Below are 19,226 nucleotides of genomic sequence, written 5' to 3'. Positions count from 1 at the left end.
GACCTGCTGGAGAGAGTCCAGTGCAGGGCAACTAAGATGATTAAGGGAGTGGAGCATCTCCCTTATGAGGAAAGGCTGAGGGAGCTGGGTCTCTATAGTTTGGAAAAGAGGAGACTGAGGGGTGACCTTATTAGTGTATATAAATATATGAAGGGGGAGTGTCATGAGGATGGAGCCAGGCTCTTCTCAATGGCAAACAATGATAGGACAAGGGGTAATGGGTACAAACTGGAACGCAAGAGGTTCCACTTAAACTTGAGAAGAAACTTCTCAGTGAGGGTGACAGAACACTGGAACAGGCTGCCCAGGGGGGTTGTGGAGTCTCCTTCTCTGGAGACATTCAAAACCCGCCTGGACACATTCCTGTGTAACCTCATCTAGGTGTTTCTGCTCCGGCAGGGGGACTGGACTAGATGATCTTTTGAGGTCCCTTCCAATCTCTAGCATACTGTGATACTGTGATGTTTCTACTCAATTCTGAGTTTAATTTCTGACACCATGCACACAGCCTTTGCTCCTTGGAAGCAAATATCCATGTAAATATGAAGGAAGAAGGAATTTGAAAGGAAAAATAATATTTGTAATTCCTGAACAAAAGATGAAACAATTGATAAACCTTCTATCCTTGAGAACACCTGCTTTTCTTTGTGTATAATCAAATTCCAAAGCCAGAAGTTGGTAACACCAGACTTCTCTACCCACTAGCAAATGTGTATCCAGAGCTGACCAGTTAAGTTCATAGGCATGCTCAACGAAGGAAGTCCTGATTCAGAGGTAACCCTACCCTTATTTTGCTAGTCTTTAGTGCTTTAAGACTCCTTGTACTGTGTCCTAGTGCCTGACTTTGATCCTCACTGGTTTATAATGAGGTATGTCCTTTTCTGAATTGGTTCTTTATTTAAACTTATGAAAATAAGATACAAGATGTGTGAGCATGTTACACAGCATACTTTTCACTCAGAAATGTAAGTCTCACACTGTTTGCTAATGTGTAGCTTGCATGCCACAAATCCAACCCTAATGAGGGAATAGGTTTCTTCAAAAGGGGTGGGTATACCAATGCAGGGTATTAATTTCATGTACCAATATGCATGGATATGTACCAAGAGGCATGCTAATTCCACCTACCAGCATGCCTTTTCCTTATCCACAATTCAGAGCCTCTGGATGAGCCCTCAGCTAATGGTGACTCTGAAAATCAGGGGAATAGTCTTTATACATCCCCTTGAGACAAAAATTGATTGAAATGAATGCCACAATTACACAGGCAAGCTCTATATTTATGTGAGTGGTAATTAAAGAGGAATATAGTGGTCTAGCATAAACTACAAAACTCAAGAATACTAACAGAACAGGGAAGTGCACTGTGATCTTTTTCACAATAAGATGTTCTTGCATTAAGAAGTTCAGTGATTTCTAACTATAGCAATATTCTGCAGCAGCACTACTTAAACTGGAGTGGCAATGCTATTTAAGCTAAAAATAGAAAAATGCTTCTCCCCAGCAATACCTAAAGACTGGCTGTGGTTTCGCAAGGAGTTTAAGGCAATATAAGTTTGCATAGTCAAGGAAAGCAGCTGTCCTGTCCTCTCCTCCATATCTGGCTGTAAGTTTCTGCTCTTCTCTTGCAGAGAAGAGTGCACTATGCTGTAAAACACCACAATGCTATCACATAGCCACTCAGTTCTCTGATCAGAGCTACCTTACATGTGGCCAGCTCAGTGACAATTTGTACAGAGCTCTTAGGTAGCATTTAGCTTAGATATTAATGAGGTGTGAGTGAGTCTGGAATCTGGAGATCCATTTTCACTTAAGCTCCTGACACAGTGGATGCCGGCATGCCTCAAATGAAATCCAGACAAACCAGTGAGCTGATGAAGAAGTTGCTTGAAACCACTGTCTTAGGGAAGTACTTGCCTACAGTGGGTAAAAAGGGAAATCTCAGTGCAGGGCTGCAGGTGCTCTGTTCCATCTACTTGTGTGTCACCATGCAGAATTTCCAGGGGGAGGTCAGGACAGATCTGCTAATGTGACCTCACAGGGGATAGCACTACAGTGGTAACACTTCGATTTACAAAATGGTATTAGTCCTTGGTCAGAGGTGGGAAATTTTGCCTAATTCCTTCCTTGGCCAAAGGCAGTTAAACGCAGATCTCACTGAAGTGTGTTCTGTTCATCAGGCTAATACTCTGCTCTTGGAATGGTCAGGCACTTGCAGTACTTGAAGTTTCCCTTCTTGAAAAGTGAATGTCAGTGTCATTGGGCAAGACAGGAAACATGACACTAATCCTTCAATGTAAAAAGAAACAAAGAACACATTTTAATGGCGAGATGACCAGTTGTAGGTATGGGAAACAGCTCTGCATCTGAATGCAGGGGAGAATTTTGTGAACTGCTAGTTAGTGTCAATTAAAAACAAAACAAAAAACACAACCCAAACCACAGCTTTGTCTTATAAAACTTTAAGAGTCTGGTCTTTTTACATGCATCCACATGGAAGCTGCATGTGTCACACATTGATTTATTTTATCAAGCCTGCATTTTCTACTGCAAGGTAGTACTCATACCTACCTCCATCTACATGAAGTTATGTGAATAACGATGAACAATGACAGATATTTCTAAAGTGTAGCTTATCTGACTGTATTTTCACTGCCTCAGCCAGAATGCCTCCAGGGCAAGCCCCAGAGCTGCACACTGTAGCACCATCCGTCAGACTTCTTGAAAAGATACAGACGTATCACCCTTCCCATTTTTGGGTGGTTCTTTCCTGAACTATACAGGAGTGATGAGGCTACAGAGCAATTTCTGCTTCTTTCCCCCTCTTTGGGCTGCAATGATTGCCTTTCATTTTTACTATGCTTCCAATTGCTAGTACCAAGGAGCACAAAATACATATTGATGTTACAAAGAATGTAAACAAGGAGACTACTTGAAATCCTGTGTCATGGGCCTTCTGAAATCTTTCCACATACATCATATCCAGAGTGTTCATCCTCAGCCTTAACACCAGTTAAAGCAACCTGAAGACTATTTCAGATTGGACTGTCCTGCTAAACCAGTATCACTGCTGCTCTTTACTTAAGAGTCTTTTTATGAGTTGCCAGTCAGGTCACACAAATTCTCAGTTCAAAGAGCAGGACAATCAGCTATCATGACCTAACATTTCCACAGGAGCTCTCACATCAACACAGAACACCTCACTTACATGAATTCCCAAGTGCAAATCAGTAGAGGGGATACAGAAGAAAACAGCAAGAGTTAGCCACAAACTTTGCTGATCACCAAATTTGTATTAAAAAGACAATCATAAACTGCCTATTCTAGTTAAAGACTGCATTCAGCAATAAAGCTTTGTTTCCTTTTGTTTTGGAGAATGAAGATCAGTTGCAATAAGCATATTTCTAATCTACTTTCACAACATAGAGTAAGAAAATATTTGAACAGGGAGACAAGGCTTTATCAGCTGCTCTTTGAAGCAGTCTATGAAGAAGGAATTGCAGCTGCTATCATGAGGTAATACCTGTATTCCTGGCTGTAAAATGTCTGGAATTCAATCAGATTTGAACTTTGCAGGGTGTTCGCATACATGGGTCAGTTCACAGCTCTCTGCTCTCTGGACAGACCAAGACAGCATGGCTTGCTCGCCTTTGAAGTTAGAAGGGATACTTTCTTTCTGAATAAGCACAGCTTTTCTCCTGTCTTCTTAGCAAAACTAACAGTCAAAAAAATGGGCAGTTTGAGACTCTACATTTGATAACTGATTACGGCCATAAACAGCTACCAGGCCTGATGCAGTTCTGCTGTATTTAGTGAGATAATTTGTGTATTTCAGAGTACTCCGTCTTAAATTTAGACTTACAGCTAATCCATCAGGATCAGAGGAATAAAACAGACAGCGAACATCCCAAATTTAGCAGCTGCAACTAAAGCACAAGTCAGGACACTGCAAATTGTTTGCCATATCTGAGAGACATTTTACAGGTCTAAGTCTGAGAAAGAAACAGGCTGCTGAGAGTGGCCAGGTGGCTGGGAAGCACTACGGCACCCTAAGAACAACTGACAGGGTTTTAGTGATACTGCAGCATCTTAGAACACAAAGGATGTGTTATCTAAAATAATTTGCTTTAGCTGGTCACGAGGAAGTGAAGTGGGGTGTTTTCTTCTGAATCTGCTGCTCTTGCAAGAGCCTCTTTCTGATTGTTCATAGGCAAGAACAGTTTGTAAATGTTCTTGCACTGAACAACTTTTTTGTGAAAAATGTAAAATGGCTTTTCTGAAATGGGGAGCAGAGGATGAAGGGTGAGTACCACAGTGAAAGTATTTAATTTACAAACTCTAGTTGTGCTTCGTTTTTCAAGTTTAATTATCAAAACGTGCTAGGAGCCTACTAGAGGAAACAGAGCTTTTTTTAATATTAGATCAAATTCTCTCTCTTAATTCTTTTACTGAAAAGAAGAGGGTTTTTTCTCTTCTTTTTGTGTGTGCAGCCTTTAATTAGTCTGTTCAGACACAAGCAGTATTAGCCAGTCTGTCACAATTACCCACATTTAGTAGCTAATTACTCCTTGAATAGTCTTAAGGCTATGAGCAATTTCAGTGCAGTTGGCAGCCTGGGGCCCCTAGGAGCTGTTCCAGCAGCCAAGAATAGCTGGAATAGAGAGACGGGCCAGCCACGACCCTTTCTCCTCAGCCACAATCTAACAGACCTACTATGCCAAAGGCAAGAGCAACACAGAAATTAAAATATTCCCAAGTGGCTAAATGTGCTGTCTTTATAGCCTTTTTAAACTAATGCAGTAACATAAAGGGCCTATGGGAGAATGGAAAATAGGACCTTTTAAATGCCAAAATATTGGCAGGACTACTAATGATTTTTCAATTTTGCAATGTTCCATTAAAACAACAGTACAAACCACTTATAATATGGGATGAGATTCTGACTTTTATTCTAGTGTAATTTTATTCACTGATGGCTCATATTGCAATAGTTTACATCACTGCAATAAGAGTGTCAAGTGGATATAAAATGCTGACTTGATTTAGTGACATTTCATATATATTTTATGCAGGTAGAAATTACTTCACAACGGACATGGCAGTGTCTGTGTTTCCAGTAAAATGATTCCTGCTGTACACTTGTGTGACATCAGTGGCAGACTAAAATTAACATAAAAATTTAAATGAGAATGTCAGTTTTAAATGCACTGGTAATTCAGTTCCTATTCCACACATCCAAAGAGAGTTGCTTTGTAAATTCAGCAATACTGGGTTAGCAAAGAGCAAGGAATTCCTTTTAAAAAACTTCACAAGGTTATGAGAGGTCCTTTTTCAAGTGTTTCTGTAGCAACACCCTCACTTTAGCTCATTACTTCTGCTTTTCCTAGTCCCTTCAATTTAGACCATTGTTCCCACCAAAAAAAAAAAAAAAAGATTATCAGTTATCCATGAGATTCTCAAAGGGAACTGACTCTTCCTGCATTGCATGACCATCTGATGTGGTACAAGAGAAGAAGTGCTGGCACTTGATGCACACAAGTCTAGGGGAAGAGTAGAGTCAGCTCTTTCTGCTGGCTGCCCATTGTTACTCTGGATTAAGTGCATGGTAAAAATACACCTCATTCAATGCCATTCTGTAAACTCTTTTTCTACTGAACTGTGAAGACCATGCAAATTGACAGAGATGTTGCAAGATTATTAGCCCTCGAGTCAGTAGGTATCCATAGTGCTGAGTTGGCAACTAGGTTCCTTTAATTTAACCTTAGTTTATCACTGCTGATGAGCAAACTGATATGAGTATACTTATTGCTGGGGCTGACTACAGAACTGAACACTGAGCAACAACAGTAGCTCAGCTCAGCTCAGCTGTCAGCAGCAACACCACAAAGCTGTAAGTCTGAAGACACACATTGCCTGTGGCAGCAATACTGACTTAAGATACTCCCAACTATTTTTCCTTCCTTCCTTTCCTGTTCTCTTGACAGCTATATGACTTCGGTCAACGTAAGTGTCTGCAAGGCCACACTGCAAATCAAGCCCAGGGAATTAAACAGGTATTAAAGAAAAAATATGCAAAAAAAAAAGCATTGTGAGGTAGTTTAACCAGAGTTAGTCTCACAATTCAGTTCTCAAACATACACATAAACAGCTGTGTTGGCAAAACCGAAAGGGCATCAGGAACAAGCAGCTGGCAGTTGAGGCGGGTCCTGGGAACGCCTTAAAACAGGCTGCTGCTGGGAAAAGTGTGCATGGAACAATACCTTGTTATAAATTACCGTGTTGTCTTGGCACTGTGTACCTGCATGTCCATTGGCCAGTTCCAGGGCTACAGTCTATAACTTTAGGTACTGCAGTAAGCTGAGGCACCAGTAATCCTTTCCCAGTGTTTGTGAGGGAATCTGCGTGCCATTCTGGGAGCAGAGCAGGGACTGGAGAAACAGCAGTGTTTTCAGTACCCGAATGTAGATCTCCAGCCTTTGGGAAAACTAAAGTAAAACATAACAGACTTGGGAACCACTAAAATACACATGCAAACCTTGACCCATCTGACTAACTTTAGCAAAAGATTCTCTCCAGTTCATTTCCTTAGTGGATGTCATGCTAAGACCATGTCCAAGGCACTGTACAAAATCCTCTCTGGCTCTAAGAACCAGAAGCTTCCCAGACTAACTCCTTGGTCTCCTGGTTTGTGATTTCCTGCCCTTTGTGCTCCTCTGACATCAGAGTCCAAGACTAGAAGAAGGGACAAGAGCAGCAGATTCTAACAATGCAAAATTACTTCCTAAAATGATCCTGGTCATGAATCATATAGTAGGATAGACGAACTGTAGGACAGATAGAATACCAATTGTGGAAAAAAAAAAAATCGTAACAGGGGGATCTAGTGACTCTCCATCCTTGAAGATATTCAGAACTCAGCAGGACAAGGCCCTGATCAACCTGATCTCAAATGGCCCTGCTCCGAACCAAGGTTGGACCAAGTGACCTCCAGGATCCCTCCAAACTAAATTACTCTGTGATCAAGGAGCACCGTGTGCATGACTGATGAGGCTCTAATCACAAAAGGCAACCATGGTTGAAACTGGGTAATGCTCAGGATTATTCCCAATTAAAGCAAATCTCAGCATATTTTTTTACCACTTACCTATTTCCCCAAGCTCTTCTGTCTCTTTGGATCTTCTCCTTTCTTAAAGTATTTCATAAGGTCACCCAAAAATTTCATGTTTTGTTTTGAGGATTTTTTTTTTGTACCATCTGTGGGCAAATCCTCAGTCAGGTGTGCCACTATCATTGCTGTGCAATGAGACTTAAACACGCTGGCAGTTAACAACATACCAATTATAATAATTGCATATCATTATAAATTGTGTTGTGTAAAAGATTTCCATGCATTTTGCCTTACTAACACAGTTTAAGGGTTTGGGGTTTTTCTAGATTTATATCTAAAAAAGGTTAATTAGGTTTTTACTGGTTTAGGTTTTACTACAGGCTGCCCAGGGGGGTTGTGGAGTCTCCTTCTCTGGAGACACTCAAAACCCGCCTGGACACATTCCTGTGTAACCTCATCTAGGTGTTCCTGCTCCGGCAGGGGGATTGGACTAGATGATCTTTTGAGGTCCCTTCCAATCTCTAGCATACTGTGATACTGTTTCAAAAATGCACCTTACAGTTTTATAGACTTTGCTGTATAATGATGAATTATTTCTTGTATGATCAAAATGTTCTTACTCATACATGTTTTGATGATGGGGCATGTTCTCAGGAGACTGATATGATTGGCATGGGAATACAAAGAACAGTGGCTAGTGCACTGCAGAAACTACCAGGAAATGAGCTGGCTCTTGCAGGTCACATTTTAAGTGTGTGTTAGAAATAGGCAGTTGCATAGAGGGCTGAAGAGGGAACTTTGAATGAAAGAAGGAAAAAAGTTTGTGGCTTCCTGGAATACTACTGTGAAAGAAACCGTCTTTTTGGAGCATGTAAGGATGACAGTAATTTAAACCGAGGTAAGCAGCATTCATAAAAGTTAATCCACATCACAAAACCTATCCACATGACATATTAAGAACACCAAATTGCAGGAATGAAAATAAACACCACGTGCACCCAACATCATATTTACGCCAATATCCTGCAATGTTGAGAGCAATGCTCCTTACAAACTCCTCTACAGTGCAGCTTACAAGCCAGAGAATTTCTTTGACAGACCAGCCACTAATAGGGACTCTGGGAGGAAGGTAAGAGGGAAGGAGGGAAGGAGGAGGAACACAGGACTATATCCATATCTGAGGAATCAAGTTTCTATGCATCGAAGATCCTTTGCAGACATGGCTATAAAAGCATTGCAGTTAGAACAGCATTGCTAGTACAGATCATATCACAATGGTAATGAGCCCAAGCATGTGTCTAGAGTAAATGCTGTGAGTGCTTTGTATGAATTGAATAGTGGTATGCTGCCAAGAGTCTAGGTTATTCCTCCACAGGAAACTTTTATTAAAAATACCAATCTCTCAGTACAATCTGGCCCCCTTCTGAGAACAAACATAAGCTTTCAAGTTGTAGTGGAAGAAGAAAGAGTAGAAGAATGCTAAAGATGTTTCAGCTGTGCTGAGAATGATTTGGGAATGTTCACCGAAATGTACCAAGAGAAATGGAATGGCTCTTCAGCTTCTAAAGAGGAACTTCTTCATTCTCCTACAGTGCTAGCTTAGTAGCATCACAGCTCTACAAACTCTTAACTAAGATCTGCGTTATAGGAATTCTTGTTGAATTTGGGGTGTGCAGTTTTTACATTAGATGGGTACGCTATTTATTGATGATTCCAATTTTTAGGGGTCTTGTACCTGTAAAAGTTTTATTAGCATAACTCTGTCAGTTAGGAGAACATTTATATTAACATTGTTATACCAGCACAGTGGTATATAAATAGTCATACCAGAACAAAGCTGATTTATAGGCCCCAGTACATGCTATAATTTTCAAAAGTATTTCTGTATTCATATGATTCCATCTGCTTCAGGATAACTTTTTTCTTCAGGATAACTTTTTCTACTTTAACTTATTCCCTGGAATGGAGGTACAAGCATGCTCTTGCCTTGAGTTTGTCAGGAATAATCCTTCTTTCAGTTTATCCCACACCACCATACCCTTTTATCAGGTCTCCTCTAAGCTCCTTGTTCCATTTAATTTCATACACCATGTAGTTTGGAGGAAAAGATAAAAACAATCAGTGGCAGTGCCAGTTTTCATAATCTCTGCTTTTCTTCAATTAAATCATGGGCTAGCCCACTATGCACCCAAAACAATCATGCTAGCCTAGTAAAGACTGCAGTGCAGGTGCAGAAGCAAGGAGCCAGGCTTGCCTGGACAACGTTAAGCAGTTCTGTCACTGAATGTTGAATTGCAGTCAGTTACAATCCCTGGGCAAAGATAGACAACACTGCAGTGACAAAAGTAAATTTATAAATTCTAATGGAACTTAAATGACAATTAACAAAACCCCAATAAAATCTTAAATAACCTCAGCCAATTTTATATCCAAGTTACTAAAACCTGTATACATCTGCTGATGTATTCGGCCCTTTGACTTAGGAGATCTCGAAAGATCTGGTTCACACTGCAGTGTTTTTGTTCATTGTCTTCACCTCCAGTAACTAGTGTCATGATCATTCCTCTTCACAATGAAATGCCAAGGATCCATAATATGACACAGCAGCTGCATATTAAAGAGAAGCAACATGTCAGGAAGCACAAAATCAAATCCTTTTTCTTTCATAATATGGGCCCAAACATAACCCCATGCTTTCCAGAATTATGTTCCAAATAATCATTACAACTAATTTTTTCCCATCTCGTTATTTACATTTATAGATGAGTACACTTGAGATTTCTATAAAAATCATATTCTGAAACATTTTTGTATTTGTCTAAGGTTGACTTTGCAATTCTCCCCTTCTTTCCCCCTGAGGAACAAATTGTCAGTCTATTTACAGCTAATCAGATACAGGCATGCTCTGACTTGAAAGAGATTTGTCTAAGGACTATGCAGGGTTTACAGCATATTACGGTGGTAGGCTATCATTCCGTGAGATTGTAAATACCTGGAAGAAATCATTTAATCCCAGGAGAGTTTCTATCAGATGAGATATTGTCTGTTTGTAGGCGTGACTTTATGCTGGATCAGGCATAATTTATACTCTTCAACTGACAGAAAGCTGGCATAAAATCTGAAAAAACATTGTAACATATGCTCTGGCTGATTTGATAAAAATGCAGTCATGTGCTCATGCCAATACAGAGCAAATTTTTCCTGCCAGGAAATCCAGCATGCACAGATTTTATATCACTTAATGCAGGATCACAGCCTTATATTGCTTAATTTTTTTTCTGCATATTAATTGATTTTTATTACTTTATTATAGGCACAAATAAAGAGTACAGGTTTGTTGAAATCTCCTTGACCAATACTTTTGTGGAGTGAGTCTACAGCAATACAACGGTTCTCCAAACAGGGACAAACATGATCCCCAGACAATATGTCTCTTTTATAACACTGGCATGCATGATTTTGTACCTTCATGGTCTAAGCAGAAATTACCTTACTCACTGAAAAATAGGTTGTGATAGCCCTCCATAAAAATGATGTCGGACTGGCAGTATGTCTGCACCACTGGAAATCCACTCACCTGGACTATCGGTATTTTTGTGTTATTTTGCACCTCTTTGCAGCCAGTAACAGCACTGGAATAGAGAAAATGGGCTACTCTGATTTTCAAGAGATGATAGCCCTACCCAAGCTTTCTGTTGTGTCGGAACTCTCTCACCTTGCTCTGCCTGCACAGCTGAAACCCTATTCAGCACAAATTACTGGAAGTATATGGTTGCTGTCATCAATGAAGGAAAAGTTTCATTTGTAAATCTACATCTACAAGACTGTGTTGAACATAGATTTTAACAGGAAAGTTCCCAAATCCTTACCTGGGTTAAAGACAATCTTCCTCTCTTTCTGACTTTCCCCAGGCTGTTTCTGTCTAAAGCCCCTCCAGCTTCCAATTCCAACAACTTGATTTTTAAATTGTAATATTGTATTGCTTCTTTGGAACATGATTTTCTTACTCAGTGTTCACCTAGTTCTCATCATTATTCAAAATGAAAAGGGGAGGATGGGGTGGAAAGAGATAAAATATGGATACCTACACACTAAGCCTGCTTTTCCAGTGTCTTGTTTCATTTAGTCATACACACACTGGCTAGGTGAGTGCAAAATGCAGGTCAAGAGCTCCTATCTTGTTTTGTTAGCAACTTACTTTTGAAAGGGTTTAAAATGAAGGATTTGCAAGGTGGTCTAGTCTATCTCATCTGTTGCTAAGGTTGTTGGCAAAACAATTGCCAGGAATATATTATGGAAAGGGTGCATTTAACAGGATGGCAAGCTTGAAAAGACTTCAGTCCCTTCCCACTCAACCTCCCTCTCTTTGGTGGTGCATGCAGTCTTGGCCAGCATGATCCGGCACGTATGATACAATAGCAGACGTGACTGAGCAGCTCTGTCATCCCAGTGTAGCTGCACCTGATCTGACTCATGTACTGATGACTGTAGCTGCACCTGTGATGCGAGTGATGTTGTTATCATCTACCATATGTTTGATGTGCTTAGATCTGTCTCTTCCAAGGTGAAGGATGTAAAACACATGCACTGGAATGTTTTGCTTACACAGCATTTTTGTTTTCTAGGTGCTTTCTCTTTTTCTGGCAATAGACAATAAAGGTTTGCATCCTTATAAATACAATGAATAAAAGATGAAATAGAATGAGAGAACTAGTTAATATTGCTCTTCAGGAAAATGCTTCCTGTAAAATATAAAGGACCTGGTTCATCTTTTGTGGGGTACTTCAGAAACAGCTACACCTGTCTGCTTAACAGGTTCAAACCTGCTTTTTTATGTGAATTAGAAACTCCAAGTCCAGCTTCATATATTTTCAGAATGATGTGTATGGTCAAGAAAACATGATTATAGCACAAAAATTACATTCTTCTTCTTTCCAGTTGTCCTTCAAGTCATTAAATACTTAATGTATTTATTATACGCAAAATAAATACATTCCTCTCATTGCAGGGTCTTGATTGCTCCCAAAAGTATATGTTTCATCACACATAAGGCTTGCCTTCATAACCTAGCATAGGGAGTACTCCCCCCACAAAAAAGCTGCGCCCACAATTTGTCTTCCCAAAGGTTTTCATGCCTGCACTAACCAGAAGAAATACAACTCTAATTCTGAATGTCTTCAGGAATTTGGTCACGCCTACATCAGAAACACTACAACAGAAACAGTGGCAGGCACTGACAAGATACTAGATGAACTGGAACTTTATTCAGAACCAGTGGCATTGCTTGTGTTGGCTTATAAGTTGTTAGCGTACTTTGGAAAACCTCTATTACTTGATATTATTTTAGAAGCAAGTCCCAGAAAACATTGGGCCTGCACAGAAAAACCAGCTATGTTCTTAGCCACTGCTGAAGTAGAACATGCATTTGAAAGGCAAGACAACACTTCTTTTTATACTACAGTTTAAGCAATTTTGTAGCATGCTCCATTATACACCTTTACTTGACAAACCGAAAATGAGGATTCTGGCAAGGTCTGGGTCCTGTAAATTTTTGCTGTAAGTTGTTTTGAGCTGACTTGCACTTCTAGGAAGCATCCGTACCTTTCACAAGAAATCAGGAAGGCTAAAATCAGGCAGACTGTGCATATTCAGATGAGGTCATTTTAAGGTGCAATTTACTGCTAATATAAGGTGGGGGGTTTGGCTACAAAAATTCTCTGGAACATGCCATGCACATATGTCATGAGGCTTTACAGAGGCCTGTGGTACTTCTACTTTAACAAGCTTTATGTTAGGTGACTATAAACCTGTACAGTTGTATAGTGACAGATTAATTGTATGGATTGCAAGGGATAAGGGTTGATTGCTTTTTTTTAACTACATGTCAAATTAAACATAAACCTTGGTGTGTACTCTTCTGTGAGCATGTGATGTTGTTCTATCTGATCTTACAGACTGGGCGTGTCACTCATCTTTCAAACCTTCTGGTATAACGGCCATTTCTTTATGACTAAGTGGACAACCAGGGTCTAAATAAACAAACAACTTTATTAATATTAGAAACATATAAAAGGGAATGTTTAAGAACAATGCTATCAAACCTTCTGTCAGCTAACAAAAAGATGGTTTTTAACTACCTAGTACAGTTTGGCATACCAAGTGCAAACTAAAGCTAAAGTGAAAACTGAAAATAAAGCCTATAAATGCATTGTCATAATTTTTATGTGCTATACTTACATGCTATTGCTCAGGGACCTTGTCATTAGTCTTTATAGAACCTCTCTCTGAACATAAACTTTAGAGGCTGGAAACTATTCATTATCTTCTAACAAGCACCTTCTTTCCTCATTTTTTCTCATGCCATTAAGTTGTCAGAGTTTCTTAACTCTTGTTCCTGTTGTACCTGCAGCAATTCGTAGAATTTGGTGTTTCTCCTTTGCCTCTCCAAAGCAATGTCACTAGGAATGAGATGCACTGCTTTGCTGTCTGTAGCAATGGCTTTGCTCAGTCTCCTCATCTGGCCCCTCCATACTCAGAGTACCTGCAGAATTACAGAAAGAATTCATTAATCAAAGTCAAAAGAAAAATGTTGCCCAGTTGCTTTGCGATAAAGGCCCTAGTTTACAAATTTTAACAAATGGCTCTGCTGTCTTTCTGTGTCTTTCTAAGCAGTGAGAAGGGTTTGTGTTCCAGTAGTGGAATTTCTTCCAATGTAAAAAATGAAAAGAAGATTTTGTAGACTCTGACAACAATACCACATATCAGTGAATGTAAGCATTAACAACATAAGTGGCCCAACAAAATTCACCCCATTAACTAAACAAATCAACCAAAATTCTTGCTGTATAAGCCTGTAAGTATTGTTTATTAGAAAGTGGTAAGGGCTACTGATGAGTTGCTGACAGAATTGCTGCTACCTGATAAGTATAATCTGACTATTCTTCAGCTTTCTCAAAAATACAGAAAGGGCAAAAACTGAAAAACATGGACTTTGCCACAGAGGACTTCAGCAATTTGTTCCTCATTGTGAATGTTTGCCAAAGAACAGGAGCTGCATGTGTGCATGATTTTCACACAACCCCATCCAAACAACAATGAAAAAAATAAGGGTTACAGGGACAGACTGACTTTTGGTAACTTTGAACCCTGACACATTTTGCCCAATGAAGAGGATTATTATCAGTAGCATAAGTTATGACTTAACTCTAACTCGGTTTCCTACTATCTATGAATGATGTAATTCTACAGATTATGACCACACACTAAAGAAAAGGCATCTAATTGTATGAATGGTCATGTATGCCTATTGAAAATCATTAGGTCACTACTATTACATACTTACATTTGGTTATGTATTTACCATTTCACCCCCTCAAAAATGACATGGATTTTGGGATGGAAGACAGGCAATAAACTTCTGCATAAGCTGCTGAAATGCCTTTCGCCCTTAACAGAAGCTAATCTTTCTAGGAAAACCAACACTGTAACAGATATGGCTAAAGAAAAGTGTGTATTAGCTTGAAACACTTGTTCCTACACTTTGATCCCACAGGGGCACCTGTGAATTCACTGATGAAATCTCCTAGGATAGCCTAGTGTCCATTTCTGAAATGAACCCCAAACTGGGGTGTGTAGTCTATTTCCCACCACTACTTATCAAACACAGGTCTGCTGCTAGTCACCTACTACAAATCACTGGCTTGTCAAAACAGGGGCTCATTAGCTGTCTCTCTAAACAACAGCCTAGAATAGTCCATTAAAAGAAATTGTGATGTAACACTGAACAGAATATAAAATGACTTAATGGAACTGAGGTTGGAAAGGCAGGTAAGCAGGACAAAGAGATACAACACGGAACAAGAGGAATGCCAGTAGTGGCCTACACCTGTTGTGATCCTTAACTCAAAGCTATCAGTGTTGTGTATCAACACTAACACCTACAGCAATAACAGCAGCTGAGGACAACCTGTGGACAACCTAGCAGATGATGACTGTGGTGAACACGAAGGAAAATTACCATGGGATTTTTTAACATAAGGGATATAAAGCTTCAGGACAAACCATACATGTGAATGCAGCGGGATCTTATAAAGATAATCCTAAAACAGAGTTAGAATACAAAAAAGAAAGAAAGAATAAAAAGGTATAAACTAAAATTGGGCTAAATCACTTTTAAAACTAAATGAAAAGTGTCTGTGTTAGTAGCATTTCCTATGAGGGAAACAAACAAAACAACCCATCTCTTTTTAAAGCCGAGACAAGGTTACTAGTATTATTAAATCTATGAAAGTAAAGCCTCTGGAAAAACTCGCATTGATATCATGGGATTTAACCATATCACTGCAAAGATAAACATAATCTGGTTAGTTCAGTGTTTGGTTTGCAGTGTTGTAGTAAAATACGCACAATTCTGCCCAGTATGCAAAAGGTCAAACCTGCACAGTTGAGAATTGACTTGGAAGAATGGAAATACTAAATTATTTGCAGTTGCATTAAGGAGTTCAAATTCTTTTCTGACTTTTAATTCTGCATTTTACAGACACTATTTCATCAGCTATAGAGCCATACACTACAAGTGCTAAGACAAGAATCCCCATACCTGAGCTCATGCAACGTACCAGCAAATAGTCTACTCCCAAATCCCTTAGACAGGCTTTATCCCCAGTCTCCTTGCTACTCTCTTATGTCTGTGTAACTTGCTGGTTTTGTCTTCTTCGTGTTCCCTTACAGAGACTTACTAAAGAATATTCTTCTGCAGCACCTACGTAGTGTCCACAGGTTTGGCAGATGTATCCCACAAGATGATGAGGTTATACAATCTAATAATAGGCCTGAGCATTTAATATTTGTTCTAGAAGCATCTACAGTCAAATATGAAAACAGAGTCACTCAGTGCAGAACAGTGCATATTAATTCATTAATTTTAATTCATATTAAAAATCCACCTTCTTCCTTACATCTGGCTCTGCCCAAAGGCCTGCCGGTGTACTTGCTCTGCTGCTTCAATACCGACCAGTTACTGCAGTCCTGAAGTTACCATTTGAGAACACAGCTGCACACACACAGTTGCAAAGATCTCAAATAAGTTGTTTCGTTACAAACCTGCCTTGACAAATGCATTGGCATACATTACTTTGAAAATGTATCTCAAGTACACACGTCAGTGATTTCCTTGACCAGATTTGGGATAACATATGCCAGAGCCACTGGCTCATATATCTTGAGACCAAGCGCTGAGAGCCAGGGAAAACTGTGCTTTCCATCTTGGAAGGAAAGCTGCTCTCACCTCCTACACCAAGGTGAGCTCCAGTTACAGCAAACCTAGCAAGGCATCCCCAGTTACTCAACTGGTCAGTGCTTGACTGGTGCCTACAGGTTTCTGCTGGTCCCAGTCTGGACTATAGGGACTTTTCTGAGAAGCACACCATTACACAGAGCAGCTTTATAATGGATGAAAAAAATCACAGAGTTTTCTTAGAGATTAACTTTATCTATTTCTGCCATACTATGACCAGGCACTTCAGATATTACACCATTTACAAAGACTAAAAAATAATAGTACGCTTTTTACCAGTGAAGAACTTAGCCCCACATCAGCAACTGTGAAGACTATTAACTCTGTCCTAGACCAAACCAACACAATGGCTTGATATGAACTTTGCTACCTGGCTACTCATATCAGGTAGCAAAATAAAAAAATAAAAAAAAATATTTTCAAAATTTTGAAAGAAATTTCTAAGTAGCTTGTATGTATTCAGCATTTCTTCATTGAAAGACCATATGACATGATATTAAAATATTTTAGATAGGTCTGAATGTAGCACTTCAAATAAATACAAAATAAAGATGCATTAAGGAATGTAAGCAGATACTATTTTGAAATAAGACATGAAGCATTGCATTGACCTCCACAGTAAGCACTTCCAAGCTGTGTCAGCTTAAAACAAAATCATCAGTGCATCCCATACATTAAGCTGGGTTTAAAAATATCCAAAATCAATGGAGCTGATTGATTGTTCCATTATTCCGAATTTACTGAGACATCCCTACACAGCTCACCTCCTAATCTGTCCTGACCGTTGCTTGTCTTTGTGTGATAAGAGATGTTTCTCAAGCTTCAAAATCAATAGAAAATAAACTTCAGCCATGAGAGTGGCTTGTGTCAGAGTTCAATTTCTGTTTGTAACTTTGTGCTCTCGTGCTTTTCACTGAGTTCAGTCTTCTTTCCAGAGTCTGCAATAAGCAATGTTTGAGAAGAAAAAGTGAAGAACATAACTCTGAGTTGAAGCATTCACCTCCTAAATTGAAAAATCATCCAGAAACATCCTAGCTGCTCCTCTTTAACTGAAAAAGATGTTAGAGAATTATTTCATATGTGGAGCAAACAAAGCAGGTGGCAGCTAATCTATCTGTGAAATCCTTGGGAAAAAGGTGCAAAAGTCAGTCACAGTATATCTGACACTTTATAACAAAGAAGGCTCTATCCTGAAGAAGAAAACGTATAGTGATGTAGAAAAATATTGAACGCCTAACACCAGTGAGCAAATAACTCTGAAAGATACTACTGTTTTTTAGCTTGTTGCTATAATAAAACACAGTAGATACGGCAGAGAGACTGCTGTGGAAGTTAATGACCACAAACTAGAGGATAAACAAGGATCAATAGATGAGATTGCATATGACTATAGCAATAAGTTATTAATTTTCCAGCTATTCTTCAAATTGTTTTAGGTAAAAAACCCTATAAAATTAAATAATTACTCAAGAACAACAAAAGCTATAACATGTAATTAGAAACTTGCTAATATTCTTTCATACATGTTTTTTCAAGTCTCACTAAGCTCTTTACAGCAAACTAGTATGCAAGTAGTATTACTTTGCTTGCTCTTCAGATCAAATCCATACAAATGAACTAGTTGTAATTTCAGACTGGAAAATTCTGAGTTTTTTCCACAGGTAACCCAGAATGCCTGTTTTTCCTTTCACACCTCTAGTCATATTTAGCAATACCTGGGGCTCCCCAGTCATGGATCAGGATCTATGCCAGCTGGCTGTCAATTAGATCAGAGTCAGATTTGTTCACACCAAAAGAACCACCAAGAAGTGCACATGAAGAAGAGCGGAAGCAACACAGCAATGCTGAGAGATTTTGGGGGACCCTTTACCAGTCATGGGTTTATAGAACATAACCTTTATACTTTGCAGGGACAAACTTTTTGTCTTGGCAAACCAACGACAGTCCATTTCTCTACTCTATAACCTATGCATTTTCAGTGGTTTCTACTTGCCAGGTTTAGGAATGTTCTAATCCAAGTATACTTGGTATATTTAGTATGTGCATACTATTCCTAATGTATGGAGTACTGTGTGCAGTTCTGGTGTCCTCAGCATAATGACATGCAGCTGTTGGGGCAAGTCCAGAAGAGGCCACGAGGATGATCAGGGGACTGGAGCACCTCCCGTATGGAGACAGGCTGAGAAAGTTGGGGCTGTTCAGCCTGGAGAAGAGAAGGCTGCGTGGAGACCTCATAGCAACCTTCCAGTATCTGAAGGGGGGCTATAGGGATGCTGAGGAGGGACTCTTCATTAGGGACTGTAGTGACAGGACAAGGGGTGATGGGTTTCAACTTCAACAGTGGAAGCTCAGTTTAGATATAAGGAAGTTCTTTACTGTGACAGTGGTGAGGCACTGGCACAGGTTGCCCAAAGAAGTGGTAAATGCTCAGTCCCTGGCAGTGCTCAAGGCTGAGACGGACAGAGCCTTGTGTGACATGATCTGGTGTGAGGCGTCTGGTACTAGATGATCTTAAGGTCCTTTCCAACCCAAACCATTCTATGATTGGGAAACCATGTGCTTTCAAAGAAATGTCTATCATTACCTTGCCAGTTTATATGAATTTAGAGATAAGATCTTGGCAGGAAGACGGGTAAGAATACTTGATATCTCTTAGTACCTCTTTTTGTTTTCTGAAGCCATCTTTAAAATAAAAGGAAGTTAAGAGAATGCTGTGGAAAGCCTAAATTAAACTCCTAAGGGAGGGAAATGAGGAGGTAAGAGTGCAACTCTACTTCTGACCTGCACCATAGCTGTGCACAGACAACCCAAACATATGATGAT

The sequence above is a fragment of the Psittacula echo genome (genome assembly GCF_963264785.1).
Source record: "Psittacula echo genome assembly, chromosome: 1".
NCBI lineage: Eukaryota > Metazoa > Chordata > Aves > Psittaciformes > Psittacidae > Psittacula > Psittacula echo.
The sequence above is the reverse complement of the archived record's forward strand: the minus strand, read 5'-3'. Positions refer to the sequence as shown.